The sequence below is a fragment of the Manis javanica genome, chromosome 7 (assembly GCF_040802235.1).
Source record: "Manis javanica isolate MJ-LG chromosome 7, MJ_LKY, whole genome shotgun sequence".
Lineage (NCBI taxonomy): Eukaryota > Metazoa > Chordata > Mammalia > Pholidota > Manidae > Manis > Manis javanica.
In genome coordinates, this window is record NC_133162.1 from 137376715 (window position 1) to 137391398 (window position 14684).

At 51.1% G+C, this 14684-nt stretch overlaps 1 long non-coding RNA gene across 1 annotated transcript in view; it reads right to left on the bottom strand.

Annotated features, from left to right (window-relative positions):
• Positions 1-14355, bottom strand: part of LOC140850637 (uncharacterized) — a 38832-nt gene extending 24477 nt beyond the window's left edge. Inside the window, exons 1-4 of the long non-coding RNA XR_012133588.1 lie at positions 14232-14355; positions 13089-13293; positions 7987-8087; positions 512-664 (exon numbers count right to left, since the gene is read on the bottom strand). This is a non-coding gene — a long non-coding RNA (uncharacterized lncRNA). The remainder of the gene's footprint in view (positions 1-511; positions 665-7986; positions 8088-13088; positions 13294-14231) is intronic.
• Positions 14356-14684: the final 329 nt, after the last annotated feature.

Genomic DNA, 14684 nt, shown 5'->3' on the forward strand with positions numbered 1-14684 from the left:
TTCCCATACATTTCCCTTTGGTAGAAGTGTGTATTCCTACGTGAAGCACTCTGGTAGACCATCCAGGCTAATTATAAGCCCCAGTAGCTCTGGGTCAAAGAGGGTTTCAGCTCCCAGCAAGTTCACTGGATTCAGTGAGACCAAAAAATGACAATGGAATTTGGGGGTAAAAAGGAGCTTCTACCAAGCCTTATTCTCATGGAGGTAGGTTGAGCACTAGAATCCTGTCTGCCCCCATCTCACTCCAGCCCAGGATCTGTCTCCAGTCCCTCCAGCCTCTGCGCTCTTCCTAGCTCAGGGCTGAGCTTTCTTCATAGCAACACAGGCAGTAACAGCTTATTGCCGACGGGCGTGCAAGCAGCGCGTGCACAGTGGGTAAGTGTTACATCACCGCTGTGCACAACGGGCAAGTAGATTAGGATCAGGTGAGTGTCGTGGCCATGGTAACTCCCATTTTCCCTACACCCCCCATGGTGGGTAAAGTTCAGATGATTGCTTATCTCCAAGTTACCTGGAAGAGCAGTTTCTGTCAGAAGTGGGGGCTGCCTCGGGGGGGCTCCGGGTCCCACAGGCTCATCAGTTGGTGGTTTGAGGAGTTCAGGCTTGATTATTCTGTTGAAGGACTCACAGACCTTCCTGAAAGCCACTCTGCCCTTCAGCACAGCTGTGGACAGTGAGAAGATAGACCAAAATCAGCCAAAGAAAGAGGTGCACGGGGCAAAGCTGTGGCTCAGCCCCTTCACTCTGACAAACAGAAATCCGTCCGTGTTACTTCTTGGCGGGAAGAGATCTCAGTGAGGCTGCTTTGTTTAGGCTCAAAATAAACAGAAAACACTGTCTTCAACCTCAAGGACCTCCCAGAAACAGAGGGAAGTATTTGCGAAGGAGGACACACCAGGAAAAGGAGGGGAGTAAGGTGTGAGGTTCTAGCCCTGCAGACACTCACAGGGGTGAGGAACACAGATGGGGGTCGCTGACTGGGAAGAGAGTGAGCAGGTGGGGGGCGTCCAGTGGGAGGTGGAGGCGCCAAGAATCGGGGAGCATGTGTGAGCTAAAGGTTGGAATAACAATTTCTGGAAAAGCACAGCTCACACCCACACACCCACAGCACAAACAAAAAAATGCATGTTGGCGATCACAGGTAACGATAGCTGACACACGCTGTCATATGTCACATGCTGTCTCCGCTTACTGTGTGTATTAGCTGGGTGCTACTCAGACCCCTGTCCCAAAGAACCATTCTTCCCTTAGTTTCATCCATCTCACTTAGGGGATGATCGTACGGGGCGTACTAGTGCAAAGCCAATACCACATGCTCCTCGACACGTCATTCCAAGAGTGTCCAAACCAGTCTCTCCCTGCTCCACCGGCCACCCTCCGGCCACACACTCAGATGTAAGGGCAAGGTCACAGAGCCGTAAAGTGTACAAATGCTTCCTCTTAATTTTTGCACTTTTCCAGACAAGCAACTAACTATGTCCCAAAGACACACCCCCTTGGGGGCGTGTCACCTGTGAGGTCACATAGGACACACTCTGAAGGGCACAGGCTTAGGCTAATGCTCTGTGTCACCACCTCTGAATAACTGTTGAACAAGGGGCCCCTCGCTTTCATTTGTACTAACACACCGAGTTCTCACACCCCCGCATGAGATGCTGATGGCTATTGTCTGCCGTCTCAGGAGGCGAAGGTGAGGCTCATGTGGCTGGTCAGGGCACCGGCAAATCATAAGCCAGGCAATCTGGCTCTAAAGCCCAGATTCTTAGCCAAAGGCAAAGCAAGGGAACTTTTGGGAAATTATTACATATCCAGTGTTGCCAAAGTAGAAGAGGAGAAAGGAAAAAATTCCCTAACAGAGAAAAGGAATTGGTTCTTTGCAACCAGAAGGGAGCATGGTGCTCATTGAGAGGGCCCTGCAGTGTGGGCAGCCGGGCTGGGCTGCTCTCTGGGGAAAACAGCAAGCAAGGAGATGGGCTGGGCCCTGTGCTCTGGGTCCCAATGGCAGAAACTCCTATTCGGATGCGTCTATTTTGCAATACAAGCCTGCTGGGGATCCAGAAGCTGTTCTTCAGTCCCCCTTGCGCCCGAGCATGGGCAGCGCCCAGGCTCAATGAGACAGTGGGTGTGCCTCTGCCTGGGACTAGGAGCTGGGGACGGAGGCCAGCAGCTGCAGTGGAGACCGCAGGGGTCCAGGGTGGGGGCAGCCTATCAAGCTGTGGGGCCAGGGGTGGGGATGGAGCCTGAGTTGAGGCAACGCTCTTGGTGGTGGCCTGGTTCAGCAACGAGGACAGAGGCGTCCCTCACTCTCATGGTGCCAGAGCCCGGGAGGTGGTCTGGCTCGTGGCCCCTCTTGGCTCCTGCCCACCCACAAGCCAGGTTTTCCACCCTCCACTGTTCTGCCTGACGTCCACTCAATAATGCCACTTTTGCTCATCCGTGTCTCTGACTTGCTAAGACACAAGCTAAATGCATCGATGACATAAATTTTGACATTTCAAAGGGAATGACAGCCCCAGAAGAGCGAGAGGAAAGAAAGCAAGTTCCAGAAACACCATAAAAAGGCGGAATTAGAATGAGGTTAATTATTCATTTCAAAATTAAATATTAATAATCAAGATTAACAACAATCTTACATTTATGGAGCGCATTTCCTACTTGAAGAAGCTCCAAGAACCCATTTGAATTTATAAGCCAAGGTAATATATAGAACATAAAATCATTAATTAAAGCATGAAATTCATGAAATATATACATCTTTAACCAGCAAGAGAAAAGATCGCAGAAGCCTAATTAGCATCCGGCACCAACAGCCACGGGAGGCCCTGCTTGTGCGGCAGTTTTCTCTGCTCACCCCTCTGGGTGTGCATCCCTCCTCTTTGTCCCGGGCCCCCCTGAGGCCTCTGTCAGGCTGCGCCCCCTCTTCTGACCTTTGTTCGGGCCCAGTCGGACCCCTGTCAACTACTGTCTCAGTAACCGGGGGTGCGGGCGGCCTAGAGGTCAGGAAGGGGATGGGCCCGGTTCTGCAACGATGGCCCCCACGCCCCACGGTGCAGAAGCCGGAGCAAGGGAAACCCGGAGAAATGCCGGCGCGACACCCCAGTTCCCCTGCATGGGCTGTGAATCTCCTGGGGGGACGAATCTCCAGGAAGGGTGAGGACAGTCCAGCACAGGTCCCGGAGCCTCTCTCTCACCGGGAATCAATAAGACGGTAACGGTCACTCCCCGATCGGCGCTTACCAAACGCAGCTGGCCTTGCAGGTGTATCGGTAACCGCGATGACCCGGCACTCTGACCTGTTGGAACTAGATCGTCAGGGCGGGACAGCGCAGTGTGGTCCGTGGTCCGTAGGCCTGAGACCCAGATGAGCTTTGCAAAGGGCCGTGTGCCGACGCTGGGCATGCCCAAGGGGGAAGCAACCAAGCCGTGGGACAGGCGGCAGGGGAGCCCTTAGCCCTGCGAGAGGGGGCAGAAAGAAGGCTGTCCCTGGAACCAGCAGGGCTGACAGCTCAGAAGGGGCGCCCAGGCAGAGCTCAGGCCATAGGGAAGTACAGCCCTGCAGGACGCCTGGGGCAGGCAGGAGCGGGTGGTGACATGCTGTGATGTCCCTCTTCTTCCTGAGCTGCCCTGCCGAGACCTCCCCCAGCCGCTCTCCACAAGGCCAGCCTTCCAGAGCCCTGAGCCAGGCAGAGGAGGTGTGAACACGGATGGGGGGCAGGTAGGCAGGACACCCCGACCATCAGCCCAGCCTCCTTTCCGCAGGCAGGGCAGCTGAAGCCCAGGGCAGCTTATGCAAATCTTGTAGGTCCCTGGCTGGCAGAGTCAGGAGTCTGAACTAAGAGGACCCACCGCCTTTCTCTGCCCTCTGGGCCTCCCTGTCTACACACGTGTCCCAAGCCTTCCAGGCTGCCATCCAAACATGCCTGAAGTCCAAGGCAACTGAGTGTAAACCGGGGTTGGGCACAGGGTCTTCATCATAAACGACCCCCAAACACCAAGTACACTTGGAGCCTCTTGTTCTTAGATATTCATGATGTGCTGTGTGTCTGCGTAGGGTGTGTGTGAGGTGTGTTCCCACATTTATTTTAACTAAGAACAATACTGTTAATTCCCACTAAACACTGCATACACGAAGGCAGCTCAAGTGCGCCTGCCACCTTGTGCCTGTCCAGGCCCAGGACACCTGCAGGGGGAGAAGTCGCCATCCGTTCTGGAGCCTGCGGGCCCCTCCCCTCTGCAGCAGGCAGGCCTCTGATGTGTCGGGAAGGTGCCAGGGGTCCTGCATCGAAGCTCTGCTCTGGACCCGGGGTGTGATTCCCTGGGATGTTCATTCAGGGTGGATCCCTTTGACAAACAATGCTCCATACTTGGTACCTCAGTTTAACAAGTGAGGAAGTGTCCAGGGTGACCCCAACAAGAAGCAGCAAGGCCCCAGAGGCAGCCGTGAGAAACAGCCCCCGCATGGACTGGGGCAGGGCTGTGGGGACTCATCCCTTCTCCGGCCAGAACTGAGGCGCGTGTGAGCTTCCGGTCCAGACCCAAGGCCCCTGAGAAGCAGGCAAGTGGGCAGAGCTCCTGGGCGGACAGTGTCTCAGAAACACAGGCCACCCACCACCATCTGTGAGGAATATGGGACGCATCTGCATGTTAACAGACATTTCATATGCTTTCACCTTTAGTCCTCATTAAAACTTAAAAAAATAATCTCATTGTGTAGGGGAGCAGGGAAGCTCAGAGAGATACAGTAACTCACTCCAGGTCACACAGTGTAGACCTTATGCTCATCCTGGTCTGCTGGGATCCAAGCTTTCGGCCCCAGGGACATGGTCCTGGGATGAGTGACCAGGGCAGAGAGGGACCACGGGGCCTCCAGGCGTTCGTGTTGGGCTGCGGCATGAGCCCCAGCATCAGAAGGATGACAGCGAGCAGCGATGGCCGTTCTGCATCCTGCAGCGGCCCCCCTGCAGCCACGTCCTGATACAGTTACGGTTGGGCTTCCGACACAGGGGCCGGACTCGCCCGAGTCTCATCACAGAAATGCCAAACTATCTATGCCAAGTCATTAACTATTTAAGCTTCTGTTTGCCCACCTGTTAAAAGGAATTAACAGTTTTCTTTTTCATAGAATGGTTGCGAGGATTCAGCAGAATCCTGCCCAGAACGCCTCCTGGATGGTGCCCAGGGAGGCTCGTGGATGCCAGAGCCTCGTCCCGTAGGGACATCTGTTGGCTTGCCAGGCTCACCGCCTGCGTCCGTGTGCCCGAGAAGAGCTGGTGTGCTTGCTTCTTTGAGAACAGGAGGAAGAACCCAGGTTTGAAGAGAAAAGGAACTCCCCAGTGAGAGCGGGAAGAGCTGCTTCCAGGAGAGGGGGACATCTGGCCATGTCCCTGTGTCTTGGGGCGAGAAGGTGGGAACAGGCCAGCTGGCTGCCACGCAGGTCCCTGTGTGGGGCTCCACCACCACCAGGCTCACCACAGGCTCAGCAGCGGCTGCACAGCGGAATCCCCGAGCCCGCTGAGCAGCCTGGCCCCGTGGGCTCTGGTTTACTGTCGGGATGCCACCTGGCATGGATTGCTGCTGGAGCATCTGCTCACAGTCACACCAGGAGGTCTGTCTCCTTGGCAGCTCCAGGCATCGCACGCCTTCCTCACTTCCAGTCCTGCACCCTTGCTCACGTTCCCGGGGGGCTCCGCAGTAGCAGAACCTTTTCGTTTGCCTCCCTCCCATCATCCCTCCTACCGTGCGGCAGAATGACTGTCCCAGCTCAGACACGTCTGTGGGCCCAGCTGCTTGGACCACTGCACTCCACCTGCCTGGGCAGCTCAGGGACCATCAGGCGGGAGCAGACACATGCCTGCACCCACCAGGGCCTGCCCCGTTCACTGATGGGGATGGGAGCCCTAGGACAACAGGCAGTCCTGGTCCTCTGCATCCCAGCCCCGACCTGAGCCAGGGGGAGCGGACTGATGGCACCTGTGAACCAGGGATGATGTAGGAGGCGAACTGGGAGACAGTTAATTGATGGATTGTGTGCACTCAAAATACCGAAACTACAAAATTTTTCAGGGCGAAAAGACGATGAGCACAGGCATTGAGCAACTGTGCTTGATTCTCTCCTCCACCTCCCACCTCCTGGGCGGCACTCAGCTCTGTCATGCAGGAGCCCTTCCTTGGTGGGAACAAGCTGAGATGCTAATTTTGCTCCCTGGTACCTGCACACTGGCCAGACCCCGACAGGCCGCAGGATCAGGGTGGGCGTGCTCGGGCCTCCCGGAAGTGCAGGGCATGCTTGGCACTGTCCTGAGCGGCTGTCTGGGAGGGCGTCTCTGGCATTACAGGGGAAACCAGAGCATCCTCAACGGGAAGCAAGCCCAAGCAGAGAACCAGCCCACTGCCAACAGCACCCCCTGACTCTCCCCCAACCCACTGGCTCTTTCCGATCTGAGGAGTATAGGTCCCCAGCAGTAAATACTGCCTGAAATGCTCTGAGTTCTGTTGCTCTGAACTCCATCAGATATGTTCTAGCCACTATCCTTCTGCAAAGGCGGGGGCGGGAGAGACTGAGGGAGAGGGAGGGAGAGGCCATGTCATCTGTCCCAGGGGCACCCTCTGTGCTTTCTGTTTGTGTTATCACCAGACCCATGGCCTGCCAGGGGACAAGCACCACCTGACTTCTCTCAGCACTTGCTGTCACCCACTGTGCCGACTTGGCCGCAAGAGCCCCAGAAAAGCTGACCAGTTTCCTGTAATAAACATTCCACCACCCTAAGCCATCCAAATGCAGACAGTTTTGAATGTGACCTTCTGGGAAATGAAGAAAAGTCAGCTTAACAGCCACTGAAATGCCTTGTTCTTTTCCTTCAGTCCTTGTGTTTATTTCTTCTTCCCTTTGGAACTTTCTGTAGGTCGCTGTGGCAATTCCTTGTGAAATTTCATGACTTTTGTTTAGAATCTATTAAATGAAAGGCCACTTCTATAATTTAAAAACACAGCAAATTGCTTTGCGGGCTGTGGAGACGCCCCGGGGAGAGAGGGCCTGCACTGGTCTGGGCGTGCAGGACCGACCCTTGCCCCGCAGAGGGTGATGAACTCCTCCAGGAGTGATGAACGTGCTCTGGCTCCCAGGCAGAATGTGCGTCCTTCTGCTGGTCCAAGACACTAGCTTCCCTCCTGGTCTGAACTACAGCAGCTCCCCTTAGTGTCAAATGGACAGCAGAGGAAGGCTCTCCATGTTTGGGAACATGCCAGCCAGCTCCTGCATCAGGTCCTCTGACTTGGCTCTTCCTCTACCTGGAACACTGTACTGCAGGTCGCAGTAAGTCAGCTTCTTTCTAGCACATGGGGCTCCTTTGAAATTGCCCAATCTAAATTGCAAACGCCAAGCTCCTCGCTCTCTCACACACCCTGCAGTTATATTCGTCGTGACACCTGGTGCCACACAGCCCTCTGCTGTTGCACATTAGTTCCCTCGTTTACTGCCAGTCACTTCCTGCCAGGTATCAGATCCGTGAAAGCAGGGACGCAGTGTTCTCTGCAGCTCTGCTCCTGGCACTCAGATGAGGGCACTGTCTATAGGCGTGCAGGTGGGCGCTGCATCAGAGGGTGCAGGACATGAAGCCGGCTGGTGCCTGTGGGGCTGCGAATTAGGGGAGGCTACCCAGGAAATGATTCTCACACAACCCCTGATGAGTTGGCACTTGGTGGATATTATTTTCTTTACTCTGTAAGACATTACACAAAATCTACTATTCCCCTGATTTTTCTAGACCATCACCCAACAGCTGAGAGCTTCTGTTTTCATACTTGGGGAATGAGGTAGAGGGAATTCAGGTAAAAACAGTAGAAAATAAACCTTAATGTTACAGGGAGCCAAAACCTATGAGGACATGCTGCATCTCTGCAACTGTTTTCTCCAAGGAAACAGAGGTAATAAAAATACACTGTGCCCATTGCGAACTGTCCCCAGGCATGCGCCAAAGATCAACTCACCTTGATGTTCCAGAGCTTATAATGGAATATAATAGGTTCCATGATGAGAAAGGACCTCAAGAGACCATCTACACCGGGTTCTGTGCAGGCAGCATTGCGAACTAAAGGAAAATGGATTCAGGGGTCAGCTTCTGTAGCTCAGTGACCTGGATGAGCTATTTACTGCCTTGTTCACTTTAGACAAGCTACTCAATTTACATTAATCCCAGTTTTCTTGTCCTAAAATTGTTGATAAAAACACCTGAAGATTCGATGAAATATTTTGGGTAAATATGCCTAGCACAAGGCTCTCCTACAATAAACCTTCAATAATATATAGTTATGGCCAGTCTTTAGTGATAAGTTATTGTATTTTATCATGTTTCATTGTAGTCTCTTGATTCAACTGTTATAAAAAAGCAATTGAAGTCAAGATGTGAGCTGATTTGCTTCAGGCCACATGGTCCAGTAGAAAGGAGCTGGAGCCAGTCCCTCTGTGCATGTGTGCGTATGGTTGGTGTTGCATTTGGCCCCCTCAGAGTAAGGATTTGGGGCCAATCAATGACTTGATAAGTTCCTAATGCTCAGTGACCCCAGAGAGTCTTCATCTCCCTGTCTGTCAATCACCAAGTCAGTGCAAGCTTAACAAGGTCCCAGACGTTGACAAGACACTGACAGGCTTTGGAAATACTGGGTATATAGAAAAAGATCATTGTAACAAGAGAATATATCATCATTGAATTCTGATCCAAATCCCTACATAGGTAACGGTACAGGCATCAGACTAAGGGACTGGTCCAGAAAGGAAATTTGGTCCTGCTTAGGTTTCCTTACGGTCATCTGTCTTCATGTTCAGGTAGATGGGCAAATGGCAAGGGGGTCACACAGAAATGGCCAGAGGCTGCCTGGAACGCATGTGCCATAAAGCCCGTGACAGGAAGAGCAGCTTGTTTAAACACTGAGGCAGAAGTTTACCCCTTGCTCTCTGCAGTCAGGATAGTATATGAACACTGGTGTACAGAGAGGACAGGGTGCTCTCTATACACCACCATCAAATGCACCACCATCTGATTAAATTCAATCTGTCAGATAAAGTTTACTGCAGTTTCCTAAATGCTTTGGACCACAGTTTCACCTTTTCATAACCTCTGAGAAGATCCTCCATAGTTTATCTTTATTTTGTGTGTGGTCTTTAACATCCAGGCTCTAGTAGTTCCATATTATACTCTTGGCTACAAGGGGTAATTAACCAGTTTTTTTTTTCCTTCATCCTCAAATGCTTTTCTCTTCAGCTGACTATTGTGGTGTGAATGAGTGTGTCTTGGATTCACTTAATTCTGCAACACAGGCACCCCATGTGCAGCTTGCTTGAAATAGAATGATGTCCACATTCCAGGGAGGAACATTTCATAAACTATGTCATTATATTGGGTTGAATAGTGTCTCCCCAAAATATACTTCCATGAGAACCTCAGAATGTAACCTTATTTGGAAACAGAGTCTCTGCAGATGTAATTAAATTAAAAAGAGGTCACATTGGATCAGTGTGGATCCTAATACAAAGACTTCTTAAGAAGGAAAACAGACACATACAGGAACTTAGAGGAGACCATCGTACGAAGAAGGAGACATGGATCTGGGGTTATGTGTCTACGAGATAAAGAATGCCAAGGATTCCAGCATTTGCCAAGAGATAGAAGAGGGAAGGAGGGATTTTCTCCCAAAGCCTGCAGAGGGAGCGTGGCTCTGCCAACATTATGGACTTTTCCACTCCAGGATTGTGAGAGAATAAAGTTATTGTGAGGGGAATTGGATTAAAGATGGTGGCATGAGAGATGAGAGAGAGACTTCCTCCCCAAAACCACATATAATACGAAAATATAATTAACACAACTAATCCTGAAAGAGCAACAGGAAAGAAGGCTGCACCAGACCACATACACCTGGAGAAAAGAGCAGACCTCACCGAACAGGGTGAAATTCCAAAGCTGTGACCCAGCGGGACCCAAGCCCTTCCCCGACCCCAGCTCACCAACAGGAGGAAGACAAACAGAGCAGGGAGGGAGTGGAGGCCTGGGACTGCTGAACACCCAGCCCTGGAGGTCTGCTGGAGGAGCATGAACCTACATTGCATGGTTCTCTGGTGAGTAGTGGGGTTGGAAAGCTAAGACAGGCAGAATACCTGGAGAGACGGAGATTTTAGCTGCTTGTGGAAAACAGAAATTCGTATCCGGCTGAACTGGGCGGGCAGTCTGAGAGACTTCCTAACAGCAAGAGGGCTGCTAAAGGGGCAAGGATTGCACAGAGCTTACTGCTCAGAAGAAAGGACAGGTAGACAAAATTGTCAGGTGGCACTCTGCCCAGCAGGTTGGGAACTTAAATGATCTTCAGGTGCTCCATCCCCCTGGCTGGCTACGTAGCCTGTGGTGTCTCCCTCCCGGCTAGCCAGCATCTGGCTTGCAAACTGGCAGCCCCTGCCCTGGCATCAGATCAGCCAGAGGGAAGCCCCACCTACGGCAGCTACAAACACAAAGCTTACATCTGTGTGTTCAGCCCACTGGTTCTGGCAGTGGAGATGGGCATAGCAGCCGGGAAGCAGGAAACAGCTCTTTCCTCCCCCCAGGCACCAGTACCGCTCCCCTGTGAACCACAACATTGCTCCAGGGACTGAGCAGCTCAAGAGAGTAGATCTTCTGGGCACTAGGGAGCGATACATACAAATATGAAACATCAAAGGAACCTGGTTCAAAGCAAAATCTCAACACCAGAGTAAGGACTGAGAATGAATTAATAAATCTTCCTAAAAGAGATTTCAAAATAAAAATCATAAACATGCTCATGGATGTAAAGAAAAACATTCAAGAACTCAGTGATGAATTTAGGATGGAGATCCAATCGTTGAAGAGCACAATGGAAGGTATTAAAAGCAGATTAGATACAGTTGACGAGACGATAATGAAATAGAAACTAGAAAAGAGGAATACAAATAAGCTGAGGCACAGAGAGAACAAAGGATCTCTAGGAATGAAAGACTACTGAGAAACTCAGTATCCAAATGGAACAATATTTGCATTATTGGGGTACCAGAAGAGAGAAAAGGGATAGAAAGTGTCTTTGAGAAACTAATTGCTGAAAACATCCCCAATCTGGGGAAGGAGATAGTCTCTCAGGCCACGGAGGTACACAGATTTCCTAACACAAGGGCACCAAGGAGGACAACACCAAGACACATAATAATTAAAATGTCAAAGATTAAGGATAAATACAGACTATTAAAAGCAGCCAGAGAGAGAAATAAGATCACATACAAAGGAAAGCCCATCAGGCTAACATCAGACCTCTAAGCAGAAACCTTACAGGCCAGAAGGGAGTGGCATGATGTATTTAATGCCATGAAGCAGAAGGGCCTAGAATCAAGAATACTGTATCCAGCAAGATTATCATTTAAATTTGAAGAAGGTATTAAACAATTTCCAGATAAGCAAAATCTGGGAGAATTTAGCTCCTACAAATCACCTCTACACTGTATTTTGGAGGGACTGCTATAGATGGAAGTGTTCCTAAGGTAAAATAGCTGTCACCAGAGGTAATGAAAAGGGAGAGACAAAGAATCCAGGATATGATCCCTAATATATAAACAATGGAGGAGGAAGAAAGAAGGGGGATAAAAAAGAACCCTTAGATTGTGTTTGTAACAGCATACTAAGGGAGTTAAGTTAGACTCTTAGACAGTAAGGAAGTTACCCTTGAACTTTTGGTAACCATGAATCTAAAGCCTGCAATGGCAATAAGTACATACCTATTGATAGTCATCCTAAATATAAATGATCTGAAGGTACCAATCAAAAGACATTATAGAGTCACTGAATGGATAAAAAAGCAACATGACCCATCTATATGTTGCCTACGAGAGACTCACCTCAAACCCAAAGAGATACACAGACTAAAAGTGAAGGGATGGAAAAAGATATTTCATGCAACTAATAGGGAGAAAAAAGCAGGTGTTGCAGTACTTGTATCAGACAAAATAGACTATAAAAAAAGAAAGTCACAAGAGACAAAGTTGGACATTACATAATGATAAAGGGGTCAATCCAACAAGAGGATATAACTATTATTAATATGTATTCATCCAACACAGGAGTACTACATATGTGAAACAAATACTAACAGAATTAAGAGGGGAAATAGAATGCAATGCATTCATTCCAGGAGACTTCAACACTCCACTCCAAAGGACAGATCAATCAGACAAAAAATAAGTAAGGAGACAGAGACATTGAACAACACATTAGAACAGAGGGACCTAGCAGACATCTACAGAACTCTTCAGCCAAAAGCAGCAGGATACACATTCTTCTCAAGTTATGTGAGCAGGGGGGCAATAACTGATATGCCTGCCCTGGGCAAAATGTGCAAAATCTATCCTGATGGCTCAATGGAAAGAGGTTACTGGGCAGCCAGTCATGTGGACCTTCCGAGCTGCTCTCTGGATAAGGCAGCCCTGGAGCACTTAGCCTCATCATCCCTTGGACCAAAGTCAGCAGAAAACCGGCTCTCTCTGTACAGTACGATTTCATACTGAACCAGCACTAGCACGGGAGACTAGCAAGGACATTGACACACTAATAACACACTGATGGAATGACCCCTGTCCTCTTTTCTCAAGGACCCCGTGGAGTCCGGCTTATGGTCTACAAGGAAGAGGGCAGGATTCTAAATGTGGAAATTTTAACAAGCCCCTGTGGATGCAGGGCTGTCGGCTTTACCCTAAATGGGATAAGCATTTGTTGAAGTACTAGGGGTTGGCCTCCAGCACATTCCCCATGTCCCCCACAGTAGCCCTTGTAAGCCCAATGCCTGACATTCCTTAACAGCATTTCTCACATGCCTCGATTTGTGCCTAATTTCATCCTCAGAGACTCTGATGTAATTGTGGGGCAGTGGGATTTTAAAAAGCTCCTGTGGAGGGTGGGGGGTGCTGGCAGAGAAAAAGGAGCAGACAAATGGCCGTGGCTGTGGAATTTCACAAGCAATGGGCTCTCCATCTGCCCACGCAGAAGTATTCCTTAGCCTGCGGCTCGGGTTCCTGTGTGACAGTGGCCAGACCAGGGGTGGCTCACCTTGCAGCCGAGTCTGTTGTCATCTAGGAGTCAGCCTGTCTCAAAAATCCTGCTCAGATTCCCCATATAATTCTGGAACTTTCTCCTTCCATCCTACCCCAGGCTTTTCAGCCTGTGAATATTCTTTGGATGTAGAAGAGTGGAGCTGACAGCAAGACTCTGAAATGGTGCGAGGAGAGACACACGATTCATCTGAGAGCAGTTCCTGCAGGGAGGGACGGAGACAGCAAATAAGCACCGCATTCCACCCAGAAGCTACGAGGAGACTGGCTCGTTCGTGTCCAATCTCGTTCAGCAGGGACAGAGCCAGGCACCTGGAATCAGGGCTGATGGCATTCCTACCCTCCCTCTGGGGTCCTGGGATTCTGCAGCCACACAGAGCTCGCCTTACGCCCTCCCAGAAAGCGAGTCTCATCCAGCTCCCTGGGATCAACTTCTGTGTAGCTGCCACAGCCTGCGGGTCACCCCTTAAAACTAAGACAGTTTCCACAACCAGGCACTGAAAAGAAATGAAGCCTTTTATGTTCTGCCTCAGAAGAATGGGCGTGGGAAGCGGAGCGCTCTGCGGGAGGGCAGGCGTGCAGATGGGGTTGGGCCGGGATCCCCCGCCGTTCATTATTTAGGGTCTGTCTGCACAGAATGCCAGCTTTTGGGTGATTCAGGTCTACAGAAAACTGACGTTTCTAAAGATTCCCATGGACTGAAACGAAGAGTCCTTAGGGTAAAGGGTGGGAAACAGAAGCACTGCCACTCCATTCCTCCACAGGGCAGACGAGCCTGAAGGGTGCACCCCGCTCCGCCTCTGTATGACACACCTCTCCTTGGCACAGGGCACCTGAGAGTGGCACCCTTCTCCCCCGGAGGGGTGGGGGGCTCCCGCAGTCTGAGACCAGGGAGGAAATGGGCTCGACTTTTCTCCTTGTCTTCTGGAGCTGAAGCGACTGGCTGAACACATTTATCTTGGGGGCTTGGAGGGGAGACAGAGAGTCTAGGAGGAGGGGACGTGTCTCGTTTGTTACAGACAAAGCTCGTGGTGCGTATTTTGGGAGGAGAAGAGAAGAAAGGAAGAGAAAGGAAAGGGGAAATTGAAGGCAAGCAAGGAAGGAGGGAGGCGGGCGCAGAGCGCGGGCGGCCTGACCTTACCAACGGGTTCTGAGCTCGAGTCCAGTGGAAGTCAGACGACTAGGAGGGGGGTGAGTCCCGGGAGGGGCGGGTCTCTGTCCCCCTGCCACCCACAGGCGCTTCTCCTTCAGGGACCAGCCGGTGGTCTAGCACGGCCAGTCTGGGGACAAGCCACTGCAGGTAAGAGGGAAACCCTGCCTCGAGGGCGGAGGGAGGAGGGAGGCTGCTGAGCGCACTTCCCAACAGGAAGCGGATCGCGCAACCCGTGAATTCCGAAGGGAAAGTCGGTGTGCTGACCTCACCCGCTCCCCCTTCTTGCCCGCATTCCCAGTTCTGACCCGTGGGGTGACCAAGGGTGTCTCCCAGGCCTGCGGCACGAAGCCGCAAGCCAGGGTGATCACCATACGTGATTTATACACTCGGAACTCACCTGTCCTTAAAGAACTGGAAGACTTTGAAATCTCTAACAAAAAC